This window comes from Hyla sarda, chromosome 4 (genome assembly GCF_029499605.1).
Source record: "Hyla sarda isolate aHylSar1 chromosome 4, aHylSar1.hap1, whole genome shotgun sequence".
Taxonomy (NCBI): Eukaryota; Metazoa; Chordata; class Amphibia; order Anura; family Hylidae; genus Hyla; species Hyla sarda.
The window spans coordinates 379,594,032-379,616,247 of record NC_079192.1 but is presented as its reverse complement, the minus strand read 5'-3'; the positions used below and the strand labels follow the sequence as shown (position 1 = coordinate 379,616,247).

The following is a 22,216-nucleotide window of genomic DNA, read 5'->3' as shown; positions in this document are numbered from 1 at the left end:
AATTTTGTTAAAAAAAAAAAAAAAAGAACATCACTGTGCACTTAAAATGCTCAATATAGGATTAAAATGTGTGTGTACTGCATCAGAGGTTCCCTGTTTCCTTAGGTTTACCTCCACCTCATGTCCATCTGGACTCTCATGTACATTGACGCGGTAAAAAAAAAATGGCTTCCTCCATTCCATGCGGACAGCAGATGCAATACATTTACACTACAGTAGACTTTACAGAGCAAACTTTTTGTAGAATAACAGAAACAGACTCTGCAAAGGTTTCCACCTCCACAAATATTTCCAGGATTTGTTTGCCAAGTTGGAAACTGGACACTCAATGTAGTCCAGGCTTCTCTTAACCCCTGTTATGCCTGGGGATTCCACATATCTTACTTTCTTCCAGAGATATAAATCCTCCCTATATCCACAGTGGCCGCTAAATAAAAATCATTCATCTTCTTGACATTATATTTTATATCCACTTAGTACAATAAAAACAAGTGTTAACTCCACAATGTCAACCTGATACTAAGAATACACATTTTTGGATGGATGAAGAACTACCTGTAGATCACTACTAGTAATCCATTCCAGAAATTTTATTTTTTTTCAATTATTCTGTAGATATTGACAGTAAATCTTTTAGACTCTACAAACTCTGGGCTTGTCATAGTAAATAGTTAAATAAAAAACATCCAGCCATTGTGTAGTTATATATTGCTATAACAGTGAATGCAGGGGCCACAGGGCTGTTACAATTCATAGATAAAAAACACATGTAGAAACTAGTGTAGCCAATTGCTAACAGTGCTTCAAGTTTAACCTTTAGTGTCATTAGTGGATATCAGTGCCCTCTGACCCCCAACTATCAACCTCTATGTACTCTGACCTTTTGAGTTGTAGACCTCTGTGTCATCAGAGACTTCCACTAGTCCATTGGGATGGAATCAATTACAGGACTGGAGGGGTCCCTAAACTGCCTGCTACTCTTTTCTACTCCAACATCTGGCAGATTCCTAGTAGTGTTGCTCGCGAATATTCGCAATTCAAATTTTATTCGCGAATATCGCATATTCGCGAATTCGCGAATATAGCGCTATATATTCGTAATGACGAATATTCGTATTTTATTTTATTATTTTTTTTTTCACAGTACACATCACAGTGATCATCCCTCTCTGCTTCCAGCTTATGTGGTGTAAGAAGGCTCTAATACTACTGTGTGAGACTGGTGTGCGAATTTCCGCATATGCGAAAATTTGCATATGATAAGTTTTGCATATGCGAATTTTAGCTCATGTTAATTTTTGTATATACAAATTTTCGCATAAGTTAATTTTCGCACATGCGAATATTCGCATATGCGAAAATAAAACGAGAACATTACGAATATGCGAATATTCGCGAATATGACGAATATTCGTCCATATATTCGCGAATATTCGCGAATTCGAATATGGCCTATGCCGCTCAACACTAATTCCTAGTCCATCTCTTTCTGATAGCCAGTAGTTACATAACATGTAGAGAATAAGAAGGGAAAACACCCCCTTTTGCTTTCCCTCTCTTTGCAGTCCACACTGGCATGCTATCCTTCTTTTTTAGGTTACTGATTGGCTCAAAAATGAACTCAGACCTCAGACCAGACCGATAAATAAATCTGATCCAAGACAAAACCCCCTTAAATAAACCAAATCTCAGACCAGACTCTCTAAATAAATCAGATCCAAGACCAGACCCCTTAAATTAACCAAACCCCAAGACCTGAACCTCTCAATAAATCAGAACCCCCTTAAAAAAATTGTACCTCCTAAATAAATCAGGCCCAAGACCAAGCTTCATGAATAAATCAGACCTCCTAAATAAATAAGACTTAAGACCAGGCCCACTGAATAAACCAGAACCCAGACCAGACTCTATAAATACATTTATAAATAAATTAGATCTCAGATCAGACTCATTAAATGAATCAGACCCTAGGCCTCCTAAATAAATCAGACCTAGTCCTAAACCCCTGAAACAAACCATACCCCAGACCAGACTCTTTAAATAAATCAGAATTCAACCCAGATCTCCTAAATAAATACAACCACAGACCAGACCTTCTAAATCACTCAGCCTCCAGATCAAATACCCTAAATGAATCAGACCTTCTAAATAAACCAAACCCAAGATCAGACCCCCTAAATGAAGCTGACCCTAGACTCCCTAACCAAATCAGACCTCAGATCAGACCCCTAAATAAATAAGACCCTGGACTGTACCCTCTGCACATATCAGACCTCAGATCAGACCTCCTATATAAATCAGAATCTAGACTAGATGCCCTAAATTAATCAAAGACCAAATCCACTACATAAATCAGACCTCAGATCTGACCCCCAAAATTTCAGACCTCAGGTTATACGTTCACATATTGTAGAGCGCAGTATAACCCCAATGAGAGAGAGAGATACTATGCGTATATTAAGACACGGTAGATTTCTGATTCAGTAGGATTGATGCATTGATAAATATATGTTTCAATTAGGTTTTGCATTTAATATAACATGTCACTAAAACAAGTGAAACATTGACGCGTTTCCGGCTGTATACAAGCCCTTATTCATGGCCATGATTAAGTGTTTCACTTGCTTTAGTGACATGTCGTATTAAAAATGTTAATAGGTTTCATTGAACTTTAGCTTTTTATATATTTTTTTCCCAGGAGCTGGATTCACCATTTTTTTTTCTATTTTTCTATCTACATGGGAAGTGGTCCAGTGCTGTCCGTGCTCCGGAATCCTATCTTGTGCCACGGGGTACATCCTCATTCAGACTGGTGGTGAGATGACCTGCATTTTTTTTTTTGTATTTTACATCTATTTTGTGACAGCTGGGTAGATGAATTGTTGGTGCAAGGATTTTTGCCACCCTAGGTGAATGCTAATTTTGCCGCCCCATGACCAATGTATTGAGGCGCGTGCAATGTCAGGACCTGACCTTAGCGGTCACCCTTGGAGGTTCTCCAGCAGGCTGAAAAATGCTGATTATACATAGTACGAGTGGGGTTAGCGTAGCAGGGTTTTGCTTGATGGGCAGGTGCTTCGAATGTGCAGGTGCTTTGGATTCTGGCTAACTTTATTGCAGCAGGCAGAGTGGCGCCCCCATCAAGAGGGCGCTCTAGGCAGCTGCCTATGTTGCCTATAAGATAAGCAGAGCCGGCCCTGCCAACCAGTTACCCATATAGGAGTCCAACATCACTCCTGAATGCCAGAAGCCGGCAGGGCATGCGCCTTGGGTGTTAGGCTCCAAATGTACATTTGCAAGGGTATATAGAAAAAGTATGCGGTTTGAGTAGAATAGGGACCCAGCTTAGTGTTGTCTCAATTTCAAGTATGTGGTATGTGATAATCCTCTGACAATATGATAGCTGGCCCAATGGCAGGGGATATGTGTGATATAATCAGGGTGTGTCCCGGACCAGAAGAGGCTGAAAATATAAACAACAGGTAATAGACCTGATTTTCTACATAGTATAAGGGTGAAAAAAAAACACGTACATTGGATATCGAATACAACATATTAAAGTGAAAGCTTCACTTTGGAGCCGCATTAAAGATTATACTTAGAGATGAGTGAACTTACAGTAAATTCGATTCATCACAAACTTCTCAGCTCGGCGGTTGCTGACTTTTCCTGCATAAATTAGTTCAGCTTTCCGGTGCTCCGGTGGGCTGGAAAAGGTGGATACAGTCCTAACAAAGAGTCTCCTAGGACTGTAGCCACCTTTTCCAGCCCATGGGAGCACCTGAAAGCTGAACTAATTTATGCAGGAAAAGTCATCAACTGTAGAGCTGAGAAGTTCGTGACGAATCGAATTTACTGTAAATTCGCTCATCTCTAATTATACTAAGTTTATATATAAATAAAATTTCCCTTATTTGATACTATTAATGGAATGGCTCCATTCTTTCGCCGCCGCTGCTGCAGGGAATTTAAGTTCCTTGTTAGGCCACGTTCACGCGGCGTAAAATGTGCGGAATTTCTGCCCGGAAAACACGAGCGGACATAGCAGACCACCTCGTAGACGGCAATGCATTTCCGAACGAAATCCGCAGAAAGAAAAGAAATGTCTATTCTTTCTGCGGATGCCTAGTTTGGGATTTTCATGGAAATTCCACAGTGTGCACAGTGCAGCAGAATCCCATTGAAATCAATGGGGCTCTGCTGCATCGGAATGTCCGTGCGGAATATATCCTCTGAATACAGGTGAAACTCGAAAAATTTGAATATCCAGCAAAGTTTATTTCATATTTATTTCAGTAATGCAACTGAAAAGGTGAAACTAATATATGAGAGAGACTCATTACATGCAGAGCAAGATAGTTCAAGCCGTGATTTGTCATAATTGTGATGATTATGATCTTTCCTTTTAAGTTGCGTTGATGAAATACAAAGAACTTTTTCCACGATATTCTAATTTTTTGAGTTTCATCCTATGAACATATCCTTAAAGTTCTGCTCACGCCATTAGAAGATTACAGGTTTCTGATGGTCATCATGATGACTGCCTCTGTCAGCAGCACATAATGATAAAATCAAGACCAGCAAAAGGCCAGCAGCTGTATTGAGTTCATAGCCCCCAAGAGGGTGGCGGGGGAGGAGAGGGGGTCGTAGAGCCCCAGTGAATGTTCTAATCTCTATACTGTTTGCTCAGATTAGCGTTTCTCCTCCAGGGTGCCTCCAGCTGTTGCAAAACAACAACGGCTGTCCGGGAATGCTTGGTGTTGTAGTTTTGCAACAGCTGGAGGTACCCTAGGTTGGAAAACATTGGCTCTGACACAATGTTATTGCCTGGTTCACTATTCCCAGCCAGTGTGACAAAACTACAACTCCCAGCATGCCTGGACAGCCTTTGGCACACTGGTTGGGTAACACTGGCTTAAAGGGAATAAGATGTCAGATCGTGGGGTCCCGCCCCTGGGGACCCCCACGATCTCCACTGCGGCACCCCTGTCCTTCGGTGCACAGAGTGAACTCCGCTCCGTGCCCAATGACTGGCGATGCCGGCTGCCACGCCCCCTCCATTCATCTCTATGGGAGGAAGCATGACGGCTATGTACCAGTTGTCACGCCCCCTCCCATAGACATTGATTGATGGGGCGTGACATCACATCTGGACGCCGCCGCAGCCGGCCCGGAGTTTCGCCCTTAAAATAGGGGATGAGATGTTTACAGCAGAGTAACCCTTTAAACACATATACAGTGCTTGGACTCCAAATAGTCACAAACTCTCTAAACTGGTCCCAGCTGCTAGGAGTCGGACACTAATGTAACCTTTATGACCCATCTCATTACCACGACATTAAAATCTTTTGTTGTAGAACAGCTGTCTGTTTTATGGCTATAATCATTCTATTTATGGCTGTATATACGACTGTAAAATAATTATGTCCAAAATGCTAATAACCATAAAATTACAGCTCAGCAAACTGAGTGTGAACATATAGCCTTAGAAGTGAGTCTGATCAGATGTCAGAGAGAGCACTCACCCAAGGTTGTCACTCAAGGGCTGGTCCTGCAAGACTCCTGCTAATGGGAACAATGTTCCTGCTGTGGAAAGAGTGCAGGTACTCCATTCCCATGTGTTTCTGCTGGACTTGAGCCCTGGTGTATATGTATGTTCAAGCGTCTCTTCCAAGCGGTTGGAGATAATCTCTGCAGCCTGAGGCAATGTTCAAACAGTGGAACGGAAATTCTGCACTGACATTCTGCTGCAGCAGAGTCCCATTGATTTCAATTGGATTCTACTGTACTGTGCACATGGCAGAATTTCAGGGGCAGATATTTCTGCCCCAGAAATCCTGTTTTCAGTGTGCACAGAAAGAATAGACATGTCAATTCTTTCTGCGGATTCCACTGGGAAATAAATAAATATTTCTGAGCAGTCCTAGCGCTGGCATGTTCTGCTGGTGTCCACTGTCTGTAGAATGTTCCCTTGTGAACATGGCCTGAGAGTAAAACAGCCCAGACAGTAAAATCATACTTTACCGTGAGAGTTTAGGGATGACTGGGTACTGACAATCTCTGCAGCCTGAGAGTAAAACAGAGGAGCCTGGACAGTTAAACCATACTTTACCAAGACGTTGATCCAGCAGCAGTTTGTTTAAAACTCTTGGGCAATCAATGCAGCCCGAGAGTGATGCAATTAGTAGATGTACTAGAAGTCCCTAGCAAGTCTAAGGGACTTGTGATGCATCTCCTTATTGCGTTTACTCTCGAGCTGCAGAGATTGCCCAGGAGTTTTAAACATCCTGCTGCCAGGACAATGTCATGGTAAGGTATGATTTAACTGTCCAGCAGGCAGGTGCAGAAAATAGTTAGTGCAGGGACAGGCTGAAAGAAGAGTGAGGGGGAGAGAAGACATCAGTGTGAGGGCAGGGAAAGGGCAAGGCAGCACTGCTGTTGAAAGGATTTAGGAGACTGGGAAAGCTGGGTGGCACACAGTATTCCCAGTCATGTCCAGTGTGCTTTTCCTTCCACAAGGTTTTAGTATGGAGCATATGTGTTATAGCAGTGTCCTTTTAAACAAAGTTTGGCAGCCAGGGATCTCACACATAGTTTTGGTGTTATATTCTCACAACCCACAGCCCATATTGCGGAATACATTATTATTATGTTAATAAATGACTGCAGTGATAATATTTACATCTGTACCACAGCCATTGATATATGTTTGTGTAACATTCCATTCCATTTACATGGTTTTCTTAAACATTTTCACACAGGTAAAAATAATCTTCAATAAATATAAGATGTAATTGTTATTGTTGTATTAAATATGTGCGATTGATATACCGGCCAAATGACAATGTTCTCAGGACGATTACATCATTAACAAGTGTTGTTTTAGAATTGTGGTGTCTAGAGCATCCTACGGAAAGTACTAAATGGGGTTTAGAAATACACAGCCTCCATAAACAGCGCCACACCTGTTCACAGGTTGTGTGAGGTATTGCAGTTAACCCTTTCACTTGAGTGGAGTTGAGCTGCAATACCAGCCACAACCCATGGACAGAGGTGGCGCTGTTTTGGAAGAAGGCTGAAATTTTTTTCTAAATCAAGATAATGGCCCACATTTATCATTGTAGGTGTAAGTGAAGCATTTTTTAACACCCTTTTTTTGTGTGCTGGTAATGTGTAGGAGCACCAAATGTATTAAATGGTCGCAGGGCATTTGATAAATTTTGTGCAGGTAAACACTTTCTGAAATTTCTCTCTTCACATACTCCAAAAAGCTACGCCAGGTCTGGGATGGTGCAGTTTTAGACACTTTTCAGTGGCTTTGCGCCTTTTTTGTGCCTTTTTACAAAAAAGGCGCCGTTCATAAATTTCATTCCACGGCATACGCTGAATTGAAATGCGTGTACTGCTACTTCAAAACATCTGGAATGACTAAAATATTCTACCACCAAAAGGCGCAAAATAACACACAGTGCGCCAAAATAGCGCTTTTTGTACGGAGAAAAAAAGGTGTAAACTCATTGATAAATGTCGGCCAATGTCTTTAAAGGGATTTCCACTTAGGGAGCTAGATTGGCCTCTAAAAGTGCCCATACACTTTTTTCATAAATCTGCCAAATTTGACAAAAGTGTACAGGGGTCTCCTGACTCTCCCCTGACAAAGCATATTAAGGGTGCATTCCCACGTGCCGTATTTTGCTGCGTATTTGCTGCTGCGTATTTTCTTTCCCATTGAAGTTCAATGGGAAAGAAAATACGCAGCAGCAAATACGCAGCAAAATACGCCACGTGGGACCGTGCCCTGAAGGAGAGAAGGGTTGGGCATGTTGGATTTCAACTACCTGATTTTTTTTTTTTTGGGGGGGGAGTCTGGTAGCAGCTTACCTCTCTTTTCCCCATTGATAACACATGAACTTGTGTGTATGGGGGGATGGGTTGAGATAGCTTGTTCAGCTGACAGATATTGAAGGTGTTTGGGCACCTTAAAATGTTTTCCGTAATTGTTAATTGGCAGAGTGCTGACGCCCAGCACCCCTGATGATCAACTGTTTGGCACCTGCACTACGGGGGCTAAAAACAGACTCCATACTCCATACTGTGTAGTGGCAGTTTTAGCTCCTATTCCCTTCAATGGCAGATAAGGCTGCAGTAACGTGGCACCACCACTACACAGTGTATGGCGCCAACTGATTCCGGCCCCATGTAGTGCTGAACAGCTGATCAGCAGGGGTGTCAATTCTCACCAATAGGGGTTTTTCCATCTTAAAAACTATCTTATCGCTGATGCCCCGGCACGTTCTTGAGAATGGGAACCCCAGTCTTCCATTAAAATAGAGCGGAGGGTTGTGAATGGTTGAAATGTTTCACAAATGTGACTAGCTATCTGAGAGGCACTTTAGAAATTTTCTTTAGTGCAAGCAGTTGTCTCCACCATATCATAAAGTGCACTTAAAGGGGTACTTCGGTGAATTTTTTTTTTTTAGAATCAACTGGTGCCAGAAAGTTAAACAGATTTGTAAATTACTTCTATTTAAAAATCTTAATCCTTCCAGTACTTATCAGCTGCTGTATGCTCCACGGGAAGTTCTTTTCTTTTTGAATTTCTTTTCTGTCTGACTACAGTGCTCTCTGCTGACACCTCTGTCCATGTCAGGAATTGACATGGACAGAGATGTCAGCAGAGAGCAATGTGGTCAGACAGAAAGGGAATTCAAAAAGAAAACTTCCTCTGTAGCATACAGCAGCTGATAAGTACTGGAAGGATTAAGATTTTTAAATAGAAGTAATTTACAAATCTGTTTAATGTTCTGGGACCAGTTGATAAAAAAAAAAAAAAATTCCACAGGAGTACCCCTTTAAATACTTTAAATGTCAGAGTTACCAACATAACAGAATTGCTTTAAGCGCCATCATAAACAGTGCCAGTCATGTTGCCTGTGAAAGAACCCAAAACCCAAAAATATGAGGCCATCATATGGGGCCTCATTTACTAAGGCTTTTCCAAGTAGATTTTGTAATGTTTTTCTTTTTTGTGTCGCATGTGTTGTGCACCGGAATTTCTGACCGTACTAACTCTCCACTTTACTCAGAAAACCCTACAAAGGGGCGTGGCCATGAGCGGAAAGGGGTGCGTCTCCAAAAAAAAAAAAAATAAATTTCCAAAAGAAACCTACAAATTTACTTATGTTCCCACATAAAATGTGTTGGATTTGAGCTCCGGAAAACCCAACTGCTCAGAGTATGTGTAAATAGAGCAAAACGTAGGGAAAATCGCCAAATACAAGATACAATAGTAAATACCATGGAAAAATACCTGTCGGAAACAAAAACCCACAAAGAAAACTCCACTACACTCTTAGTAAATGAGGCCCATAAACTCCACTGTTGCTCATACCACAGTGCTGCTGGCAAACGATATAATACTATTTCAGTGTATTAAAGGGGTACTCCGAAGCTCCAGTGTTCTGAACATGATGCCGTGATCATGATGTCACGACCACGATCCTCGTGACGTCACACCACACCCCCTCCATTCATGTCTATGGGAGGGGGCGTGTCTACCGACACGCCCCCTCCCATAGACAAGCATGGAGGGCGCATGGCGTGACACCGCGAGGGGCGTGGCCATGGTGTCATGACCACTGCCGCAGGAAACCGGCGTTTGTTTTGGAACATAGCGGGATCCCCGCTATCAGACATCTTATTACTTTTGGATAGGGGATAAGATGTCTAGCAGCGGAGTACTCCTTTAAAGGGGTACTCCGGTAAAACACTTTTTTTTTTTTTTTTTTTTTAAATCAACTGGTGCCAGAAAGTTAAACAGATTTGTAAATGACTTCTATTAAAAAATCTTAATTCTTCCTGTACTTATTAGCTGCTGAATACTACAGCGGAAATTCCTCTCTTTTTGAAACACGGAGCTGTCTGCTGACATCACGAGCACAGTGCTCTCTGCTGACATCTCTGTCCATTTTAGGAACTGTCCAGAGTAAAAGGAAATCCCCATAGCAAACATATGCTCTTCTGGACAGTTCCTAAAAATGGACAGAGATGTCAGCAGAGAGCACCGTGCTCGTGATGTCAGCAGACAGCTCCGTGTTTCAAAAAGAGAGGAATTTCCGCTGTAGTATTCAGCAGCTAATAAGTACAGGAAGGATTAAGATTTTTTAATAGAAGTCATTTACAAATCTGTTTAACTTTCTGGCACTAGTTGATTTAAAAAAAAAAAAAATTCACCAGAGTACCCCTTTAAACGCCTTTTGCAGCCCAAAGCACAGTACATCCACTATCTCTGGGGTCGGGGTGTGTACACATTTTCGTAATGTTAGAGGTCATGCCCTGTATAAAGCTGTGACTCTGTACATCTCTATGGGAAATCACTTTATATAATGATGACGATATTTGATTTTACGTGTCTGTTTGTCATTTTGTAGCTTTCAGCTCTCACTTATTCAGACCTCTTTGTGAGTATGGCCGGCCTGTAGCTGCGGATAAAGTGGGAAGTCAGAACTTCAAAGCAAAAGGGAATAAGATGTGAGAACGTCACTCAGAATCAGCAGAGACCGGGGGGATAAGGATGGTGTAATGCAGAATTGTAACAATTAGCACTTTCATTGCACCTAGTGCTCACTTCATGTGAGTCAGCATGACCTCACCCTCCGCGCTCCACATCAACTCCCCACGTCTTATGTTACACCAGAATTATGCAGGATTTGTGGCAGTTTTCATACAATTGTTCACCAAAAGTGGATTAAAAATTCATTTTTAAGGATTATAAATGAGGGACATATTCTTCTTACTGCTGGGTCTACATGTGTGTTTCCAGTCCTTGATCTGGTCTGGGAAAAGTATCTTTTTTTATTTTTTTCAAATGAACTGGTGCTAGAAAGTTAAACAGATTTGTAAATTATTTCTATTTAAAAATCTCAATCCTTTCAGTACTTATTAGCAGCTGTATGCTACAGAGGAAATTTTTTTTCTTTTTGAATTTCTTTTTTGTCTTGTCCACAGTGTTCTTTGTCCATGTCAGGAACTGTCCAGAGCAGCATATGGGGATTTTCTCCTGCTCTGGACAGTTCCTGATACGGGCATAAAGTGTCAGCAGAGAGCACTGTGGACAAGACAAAAAGGAAATGAAAAAAGAAAAGAATTTCCTCTGTCGCATACAGCTGCTAATAAATACTGGAAGGGTAAAGATTTTTTTTAATAGGAGTCATTTACATATCTGTTTAACATTCTGGCACCAGTTGATTTAAAAAAAAAAAAAAAAAAAAAAAAAAGGTTTTCCACCGGAGTACCCCTTTAAACTTGTTGGTAAAGGTGAAGAACCTTTAGGAAGAATCTTTATATTAAAATGTCAGCACAAAACCTTCTAAATGGGGATAAGTGTCCAATCAATAAAAGAAGATTCAGTGAGGCTCAAATTTTTTAAGTTACTTAAAATGTGATCATTTTTGTCCTACTTGGCCTTTGAGCAGCAAAATGATACTTTGTCAGTACTGACTTTTATTTACAAAGGTTTGTAGTCTGTTGCTAAGGAACAAGTGGGGGCCGCTGACAGGTTTTAAAATGGAATGTAACATCTCATTTATATTAAAGTGTCACCATCATTTTTATTCAACTCTTAATACGTCATAGTGACATGGCAGAAGTTTTGATCCGTGGGTGTCTGAAGATCCCCTTCGAGTGCTGCTAAAAACTCGGCCTTTTCGACTTTCTATGAGCCTGTACCCCACTTGTTCTGTTCTTTGAAGAGAGATGGGCCATAGGTTATAGGGGTCTTCTGGGATTAGTGATTGATGGTCTATGCTCAGGGTAGGCCATCTACATTTGTTTGGTGGATTGCCAACACCAGGCACTTCCGGCAATCTGCTGTTCTGCAGTGCTGAGGTGCCTGGATGTAGACAGTGAAAGGAGCTAGAAGCCCCCAATCGTTAAAGGGGTACTCCGGTGAAAAACTCTTTTTTTTTTTTTAAATCAACTGGTGCCAGAAAGTTAAACAGATTTGTAAATGACTTCTATTAAAAAATCTTAATCCTTCCTGTACTTATTAGCTGCTGAATACTACAGCGGAAATTCTTTTCTTTTTGAAACACAGAGCTACCTGCTGACATCATGAGCACAGTGCTCTCTGCTGACATCTCTGTCCATTTTAGGAACTGTCCAGAACAGCATATGTTTGCTATGGGGATTTCCGTTTACTCTGGACAGTTCCTAAAATGGACAGAGATGTCAGCAGAGAGCACTGTGCTCATGATGTCAGCAGAGAGCTCTGTGTTTCAAACGGAAAATAATTTCCTCTGTAGTATTCTGCAGCTGATAAGTACAGGAAGGATTAAGATTTTTTAATACAAGTCATTTACAAATCTGTTTAACTTTCTGGCACCAGTTGATTAAAAAAAAGTTTTTCACCGGAGTACCCCTTTAAGTCCTGGGAAAACCCCTTTCCGACCCCAACCGGCCCCAACTGATCCCTTTCTGACCCCAACTGGTCAAAACTTCTGACACACCACTAGACCAGTTTGATCAAATGTCAGTAACAATAAGCCATACTTATTGTTTCTTAGTGTCATCACTGGCTGAGACTCCCCAAAAATTGCTGAAATAAGGGGCAGAGGCACCCGGCTGACCACTATACCCTCCTTCTGTGCTCGACTCTACTTATCACCATTAGAGATGTCAGCAAATCCACTTACTGACTCATTTCTAACCCCACGCCTCCAAGGGCCCAGCGACCTTCTTTTAGGCGGATATCACATCGAGTAACAATGATTTGCCAGTGTAGTCACGTAACAGGAAGTCTAATGACCATCATGTATAGATCAAAAGGTAAGTATATCTACTATGTCCATGGCATATGGCATGGCAACATAACAATAAAAAATGACAAAAGATAAAAATTCTTCCCAACGATGAGTAAACATAACTCAATCTCTTGCACAATTTTTTGAGGGAAACAAGAAATATTTCAGTGAATTGTGGCCTTTTCCAGTATCAGTTTCCGGTGGCGAGAGTGGTTTAGGAGTCATGTCATTCATCAAGCAAGTTGGGGCATTGGTTGCATTCCCAGACTACACCCAGCTGGTTTCCTGCACAGTAGACAGATTCCCAGACTGGGGTGGCACAGCTGATTCTACAATTGGGGTATTGCACACAAAATACAACCCATTAACCTAGGAATGTAGGGCACACGGAGAGTCTCCAGAAGCCGTACCAGCTTGCTTGGTCTGTCACATTAGAGGAGACCGGAGACGGCCCAGCCCAGGGTAATTCTATACACAGACACTTCAGCTGCAAGGGATGACTAACCAGAAGGTTTATTATATAGTATATAATTAGAAGTAATGGGCATCCACCACAGAAGGTTGGAAGGGTATGGTCTCATGTAGTGGCGGCTGTGTACATGAAATTCACAAGGGCATGCTATTTAGCACAGTTTCCTGATAAGTAAGTAATGGCCGGATGGTTCTGGAAGTGTAACTTTTGTTTACCTGTAAAAACTTGCACCCATTATTAATGAACAGACCCAATGGTTACACCATCAACAGCTTGCGAAACTACATGACCATCAACAAACTGCTCCGGAGACCACGCCCATGTGACTATAAATCTGCATCAGAATGTCCTTTTTGAATGCGTTTTGTTAATGTCCCCTATTTCAGTTTTTCAATAGGGTTTATATAGTATTGTGACGTCACGACTCCGCCCCATGTGATGTCACACCCCGCCCCCTCAATGCAAGCCTATGGGAGGGGGCGTGACGGTGTCACGCCCCCTCCCATAGACTTCCATTGAGGGGGCAGGGCATGACGTCACACGGGGGCGGAGTCATGACGTCACGATACTCCGGCCCCGTGGTCGCCACACTGCACACTCGGAGCCTCCAGCGCTGCGGAGAGCTTGCAAAGGTGGGTGCTGAATGACAGATTGCGGAGGTCCCCAGCGGTGGGGGTCCCACGATCAGACATCTTAACCCCTATCCTTTGGACAGGGGATAAGATGTATTAGGGCCGGAGTACCCCTTTAAGGCCCCGTTCACACTACGGAATTCCGCGGTGTGAACTTTAACTTTAGTGTGAACGGGTTTCCGCGAGACCCGTTCACACTGCGGAATTTCAGCGGCGGACATTTCCGCCGCTGAAAGTGTTCCGTGCAAAGAAAGAACATGTTCATTCTTTGCGCGGATTCCGCGAGCACTGCATAGCCGTCAGTGGTGACGGCTCAGTGTCCCGCGGCCCTAGCGCCGAAGTACCATCGTCGGCGGCCGCCAGGCGGAAGCTCCGCTCGCGAAACTCATCCGCGTGAATTCCGACGTGTGAACGCACCCTTAGTCAACTGTTAAATTGGGCACAAAGTTTGTGGCACAATTGTGGTACAAAATGTCCCATATTAAACAAAGCAAAACATGTTTCAAATATTTAACAACAATGGGGGAGATTTATCAAATCCTATGTAGAGGAAGAGTGGTGCAGTTGCCCATAGCAACCAATCAGATCACTTCACGGGCCTCTTTAAAAATAAAAGAAGCGAACTGATTGGTTGCTATGGGCAACTGCACCACTCTTCCACTACACGGGTTTTGATAAATCTCCCCGTATGTGCTTAGAGGGCATAAAAATCACCAGAATTCTGATGCATTTGCCATAGTCAACTGTCTCACTGTAATTAATAGACAAAAAGGTGGAGGTGAATAGACAAAAAAAAAAAAAAACAAGCTTACTCCTGCTGGTCTCTACAGCTCCTATTTACCTCCATCTTTGCCCCCAAACTTTTTCTTGCCCTCCAAAAACAAGAACTTAAAGGTGTTATCCAGCATAAGGTGATTTTAGTACATACCTGGCAGGCAGTAATGGACATGCTTAGGAAGGATCTGCGCTTGTCTTGGGCTAAATGGCTATGCTGTGAGATTACCATAACACTGTGGCTAGCTTTCTGTGAACTTGTATTTGCTGTTTTCTGTTTTCTTGTTTGCCTACAAATTCCATGATTCCATTTTCCTCCTTCCCACACATCAGCCACCCCACCCATTGAAACTAAATGAGCAGCAGACCTGTGGTTTTCAATCAGGGTGCCTACAGCTTTTTCATTAGTTGCAGATTGATCCCTCCACCCATTGAATCAGACAGGCTCCCTGTCATCAGCTGACTAGTGAGTCAGGTCTCGACCGCATTGCAAGCTGGGAAATATTCCGAGACAGCAGTCATTTTGTATGCTGTTAAAAATAAATATTGGGGTGAAAATCACAGAAGAATTCTGAGAAAATCGTCACACACAGATACAGACACTATATTATGAACTACACTAACTTTACAGCCACTGTAGTATAGTCAAAAAAAAAAAAATCCCGGAATACCCCTTTAAAGCAGGATCTGCCAGCTCAACCAAGCACTGGCCAAGATGGGACTGGCTGCGACCACTGATTGGCTGATGACCTGTCCCAGAAGCAGGAAAACAACAGTAGATCAGGGAACTGAACAAAAAGCAAATGTGAGCTGCGGGCACCAGCGTGGTGGAAGGGGGGCGGGATTAGGTAAATAAGAATTTGTTTCTTTTTTTTTTATTTCCACTCCCACCCCAGCAGTATTTTATCATCATTTTATTTATTTATTTTTTTTTTTTTTTTAAAGGCTGGAATATCCCTTTAGGTGGAATTGAACTGTGCTCCTCACCTGCTTGGTCCCACTCCTTGGCACGAATGAGGGGTTGTCTTGATATGCACCGAATACACCCCCATGCCTTCTACACTGCCAGGAAAAGGTTGACAGCAGACACTTTTCAGACAAAAACTTGCCACGTGATGTGCCCTGCTGTGTCATCAAATTTAGGAGCGATTCTGACTGGCGATCAGGTGTAATAACACAGATGATCCAGAAAGAAAAAGAAACACGCAAAACAGCGCACACCCATAAATATCAAAAAAAGGTACTCTTTATTAATACATGAATCAAAAAGACAGACAAGATTCTTAAAAACATTTAAAACAGGCCTAAAGCAGCCAGAGCACAAAACAGGGTGAGCTCCCTCAACAAAGGGATCCCCACCCAGGGCACATGCCTATTGCAGTACATCAATATCGTCCCTATGTCATACAAATAAGCTACCACATAACACTAAATTCATCACAACAGCCCATATACAACCTGTATTCTCATGTAGCAAGTAGTGGTGAAGTGACACAGGACGGTTAATGGAGGTGTTACCAGGCAAGTGCCCCCCTAAAGACGGCAACTTCCTCAGGGGTGTTGTGCTTCTATTTCCTTCCATCTGTCTTATATATATTCCATAATCAACTTAATTGCAAAGGTCTGTTTGACCAGAAGGAGATACCTGTGAGTCTCTGTGGTTTCATGTCCGAACGCTGCCGCTCAATTCCACTTCCGGGTCTCCTACCCGAGCGCTGTCGCTCGCTTGAACTTCCGGATCACACCCGTAGCTTCACATATCAACCACGCATGCACACTCCATACTGCAGACTTCCGGATCACATCCGTAGCTCCGAGACATCATCCACGCATGCGCGCTCCATACTGCGAAATTCATTGCTTGCGCTTGCGCAGTGCGCTCCAGAATACACTCCGTCATTCATTCATTCTTGGGCTATGTCCTGACATACCCCTATGTGTATCACTTGTAACTGTGCGCTCTATCACTATGGTCACAAGCTAATTTGAAGTATCATGCAGGAAAATCTATTGGGCTACGAGTGGTTGGCCTTGAAAAAGTAACTACTAACATTAGGGGTGGCTCAGTGACAAGGAAACTCCTACAGGCAGAGTCAAAGTGGATCTATGACTTGGGGACAGAGACACCACGAGGTCTCAATGAAGAACTCCTGTTTACAGGCTTCTTGGGGTAAGTGTTTTTTAATCCATTCTAATCCTATTCTAATCCTATCCAATCCAATCTAATCTATCTTTATCTAATTTATGTTGGTACTTCTCCTCCTTGAGTCTTATTTTGGGATTCCTTGACTCTATCTGGGGATGTATATATGGGGTGGATCTGGTGGTATGCTTGTAACTATAAGCAAATAAATTGATTTGAGTGGTGGGTCCATGGTGATGGTGGCACTGTGATGGGGGGGGGGGGGGGATGGGGGGAGGTGTGTGCCCGAGAGCGCAATATTGTGCTCCGGGGCGCATTCCTATGGCTCCCGATTTATATTTAGTATTCAGCACATAGGGGTCATTGCATTGGGTTGCACGAATAATAAACATATAACTTACACGGGTACACGGTTTCATTCACATAGCACACTGTATTGGGGGAGGTGGGTGGGCGCCGGGACGCACATCAGTGTGTCGGGGCGCACACCTACAGCTTCCAATTTTCACAATAGATTTAGTTGGCACATCACGATATATTCAGGATTTGAGGGATGGGTAATCAGTTGATCACTTATTCACGCTGGATGTTTTTGGATGGGGGACACACATAATTATCTCACCTTGTTATTGAGATTAGTATATAGTATATATAGATTATGGTGTACACAAGATTATGATTTCACGCCTACGAACTGCTCCGTGCGCCCCAGGAACTACAATACTAGATCCCCAGAGATTAGGACTAAGGAGGATACTCGGAATTGTTGGTATATATTTTCTAAACTTTAACAATCTATACTACATTGATATTCTAGATTACCTGTTCGTGTAAACATCCATATATTGAGGCAGATAAGGATTGGAGAGTGTGAAGTAACTGGAGTGATGAGGACATCTAAATGCTATCAGAGGACCCTATGAGATCCGACCCTATGAGATACGATCCTGGCCACGGAGGAGACTTGGACTCCCTAGGATATGTTATGTGTAGAAGCTATGGGGAATGTGCTCATATTGATGGGGAACACTAAGATACGCTATGTCTGGAAATAATTCGGAATGTGCCCATATTGATGGGGGACACAGGACACAATGGACGATAGGTCTTGCTTTTGGAAATGTTTTTGCCCTCCAAAGCAAGAACCACCAGAAACATAGTAGGGTAAGATGAGCTGGTGGGGGCTATGGTTGGCCGCACTATGTGTATTGCATATATATATGACATTAGTCTTTGATTAATTGGTTATAAATAACTAGTCTGTTCAATAAAATGTAGTTACATGACAATACATTGAGTTCGAAGGAGATACCTGTGGTCTAGTAGGTAGAAGATGAAGAATAACTGTGTGGTACTGTATGTATGATGTGCACATGTGGTATGGTATGATGAAGCAATGTGGGTTGATGTATGTTGGGGTTTTTTATTGGGATATGTGGGGGTGCGCTCCGCTTGGCCTAGCCATGTACTCTATTGTACTATATGAGAGAAAATAGGTACCTCATCTGGGTTATAAAAAGACACTGGGCCCCATTTTATGGGCTCTTTAGCGCGTACCTTTCACTATGGTTACGCCTGTATTGAGCATGGCAACATTTGAAATAACAAACAAATGGTTTCTATTGATACATAATAATAATGGCACAAAAATTGTTTATGATTATAATATAAATTGCTCTAGTTGATATTTACTATTATCTTCATTGCTTTTTAACACTATACTATTACTATTTTTTATTGCTTTTTAACACTATATGTAACTTTTATGTTTTTGTATTTATGTTAATTTATACTCACTGGGAGTCATAATCACTTGGTTGTATTATGATGAATTCATCTAGGGAATAGTGTATGAATTTATTTAGGGATATGGATTATATATATATATTGCTATTTCATTATTTACTATTATTATAATATATTTTATTTTATTATTATTATTCTTAGGATAATGATCTTAAATTTGTCTATAAAATCTTCTATGTGTATATATATATATATATTTTGTCTATAATATAAGATCGGTTTATTGAAATACATAGTATTGAGGGACCACTATTTGAAAGACTATGGTTCATAGTGAGGGGGATGGATGAATTAGCTTGTGACCATAGTGATAGAGCGCACAGTTACAAGTGATACACATAGGGGTATGTCAGGACGTAGCCCAAGAATGAATGAATGACGGAGTGTATTCTGGAGCGCACTGCGCAAGCGCAAGCAATGAATTTCGCAGTATGGAGCGCGCATGCGTGGATGATGTCTCGGAGCTACGGATGTGATCCGGAAGTCTGCAGTATGGAGTGTGCATGCGTGGTTGATATGTGAAGCTACGGGTGTGATCCGGAAGTTCAAGCGAGCGACAGCGCTCGGGTAGGAGACCCGGAAGTGGAATTGAGCGGCAGCGTTCGGACATGAAACCACAGAGACTCACAGGTATCTCCTTCTGGTCAAACAGACCTTTGCAATTAAGTTGATTATGGAATATATATAAGACAGATGGAAGGAAATAGAAGCACAACACCCCTGAGGAAGTTGCCGACGGGCAACGGAACGCGTGGGGTCTTTAGGGGGGCACTTGCCTGGTAACACCTCCATTAACCGTCCTGTGTCACTTCACCACTACTTGCTACATGAGAATACAGGTTGTATATGGGCTGTTGTGATGAATTTAGTGTTATGTGGTAGCTTATTTGTATGACATAGGGACGATATTGATGTACTGCAATAGGCATGTGCCCTGGGTGGGGATCCCTGTGTTGAGGGAGCTCACCCTGTTTTGTGCTTTGGCTGTTTTAGGCCTGTTTTAAATGTTTTTAAGAATCTTGTCTGTCTTTTTGATTCATGTATTAATAAAGAGTACCTTTTTTTGATATTTATGGGTGTGCGCTGTTTTGCGTGTTTCTTTTTCTTTCTGGATACTGTATTACATTGATACGTATAGCAGCACCCCTTTTCTAATTGATGTGGCTGAGCCCGCTCACATTGTAGTGATTATAACACAGATGATGGCTTCACCCCAACAGCTCTTCAGCCAAGCATATGCACCTAATGTTCGTGCTAAGGCTTTATAGTAACCCTTGTGTGCTGCATTGGACAGTGGGGGATAACCCTGCTTCTCCTACAGACGATACCTACTGTTGTGTGGCCTATGATACCTTCAGCTATTGATGTCCCATAATGCTGCAACCACATTGCATTTCACTTGTTGACAAGCGGTAATGAGATAATCCTTTGGCTTCAATAAAATCAGATGTTACTACATAACAACATTAGATTTTATGTTGCAGCACAGTCCCGGTCTACAAAGATATAAAGTCTTATATAAATAAACATAATCTAATATAAAGCACATCTATCATTACAAGACTGTATTAAATACCCTACATGCCTAGTTGAATTTTAGAATTTTAAAAGTTGTGTCTTATCTACAGTGCTCAAAAAAATAAAGGGAACACTAAGTGCTTAAAAAAATAAGATAACACATCCTAGATCTGAATGAATGAACTAATAGTATGAAATACTTTCGTCTTTACATAGTTGAATGTGCTGACAACGAAATCACACAAAAATTATCAATGGAAATCAAATTTATCAACCCATGGAGGTCTGGATATGGAGTCACACTCAAAATCACAGTGGAAAACCACTACAGGCTGATCCAACTCTGATGTAAGGTCCTTAAAACAAGTCACGATGAGGCTCAGTAGTGTGTGTGGGCTCCACGTGCCTGTATGACCTCCATACAGCGCCTGGGCATGCTCCTGATGAGGTGACAGATGGTCTCCTGAGGGATGTCCTCCCAGACCTGGACTAAAGCATCTGCCAACTCCTGGACAGTCTGTGGTGCAACGTGGCGTTGGTGGATGGAGCGAGACATGATGTCCCAGATGTGCTCAATAGGATGGGCTGGGCGGCCCCCCAAAGAAATGCCATTGATAGACAATTTCCATTTTATTATGGTCACTCCAGGTAGTACATTCTGACATCTGACTCCCTATCTAAACAATGGTGAGATAAAGTTGTAAGATTTTAGAGTCAACAAAGTTCAACCAACCCCGGTATATACCGTACCTTTGGGTGTGTCCGTCCTATTCCCCAAGCTAAATATTGCCATTTTACAGCACTTCTTTCTATATGCAATATCAGCATTTTGTATATTGTTATTTGTGCGGTTGCTCGGTAACTCCTGTTTGCCGTGATTTATCTACAGTATATCACGCTCCATCAGTGTGCGCCGACACCAGAGATAAGGTAGTAATAAGGAGAGGCAGCGCTGAAGCATGGTTATCATAACCTTCCATGCAGGATGCCTGTAAAATATCGCCTGGGAAAAGGAAGTGAAATCTGAAAAAATAAGTGACTGGCATGATATTAACCCATTAGTGACTGCCGATAAGTGTTTTTACAGAGGCCTCATGTATGCAAGTAAAAAAAGCCCTGGCTGTGGGCTTCTCATGTGTCTTGTTGACCTCTTATATGCCACAGTCAACAGGAACTGACAGGTTTATAATGGGAGGGAGGCGCCTGCACTGAAGGCTCCATGGCAATGCATCTATGTGGGGCAGCGTCATCACATACTCCCGGAGCGCTACGGCTAGTGCATGGTGATGTGGCTCAGTGACACCGCGCCGGGAGTTGGAAGCTGTGGCACGGGCGCGCAAGGCGTCCTCAGGTGGCAGTCAAGCCATGGAGGCCTAAATATACACCAAGTTGGCCTCTAATAGACACCGTAACCATGTAATCAAGCGTAATGCGAAACGCACATTAGGGTGGCGTTCTGTGTGACCTACAGGTAATGATCGTGGTGCTGGTAGGCTTACTTACCCCTGGGGGAGGCGTATATTCGGCGGGCCTTGCATTGTCTTTCCATTCTTCATATAGTTTATGTTGAGTGGTGCTTTTTGGTCAAGGGGTTGTGCAATACGAATTCACTTCTGTACATTTTTATGTTTGTACTATATAGATACCATGTAAAATTCTATACTGTGCACTTTGGCACTTTTTTTACTGGAAGTGATATATTGTAATTTACATATTGCTGCTCTGGCCTTTTTCGCATTGGCACTTTACCTCAAACTATTGTTTACATTTTGTCCCGAGAGAAAAACTCATTTTCTCCAGCCAGCAGATTCTATCATTATCCTGTGGGTTTTTTGTTGCTGTGTTCTTTGTGCTTTTTTTTTATGTGATTTTATATGCATTTTGTGTTTTTCTGAACTTCAATAAAGATTATGTTATTTGATATCAAGTTAAGTCTACCATTCATTTATTTGTAGGATATATTGTTTTATTGCTGTGGCTGAGTTATTGTAGGATTGTTATAATGGGAGGGGGTCATAGCAACCTAAAAATGGCCTTATATGGTCTGCTATGTACGGAGGCCCAAAAGGCT

General features: G+C 42.1%; 1 protein-coding gene and 1 long non-coding RNA gene across 4 annotated transcripts in view; one reads left to right on the top strand and one right to left on the bottom strand.

Annotated features, from left to right (window-relative positions):
* Positions 1–10,814, top strand: part of LOC130267329 (uncharacterized) — a 100,623-nt gene extending 89,809 nt beyond the window's left edge. Inside the window, exons 4-5 of the long non-coding RNA XR_008843146.1 lie at positions 2,699–2,815; positions 10,431–10,814. This is a non-coding gene — a long non-coding RNA (uncharacterized LOC130267329). The remainder of the gene's footprint in view (positions 1–2,698; positions 2,816–10,430) is intronic.
* SYNPO (synaptopodin) overlaps positions 1–22,216 on the bottom strand; it is a 143,360-nt gene that overhangs the window by 103,065 nt on the left and 18,079 nt on the right. The window lies entirely within an intron of this gene.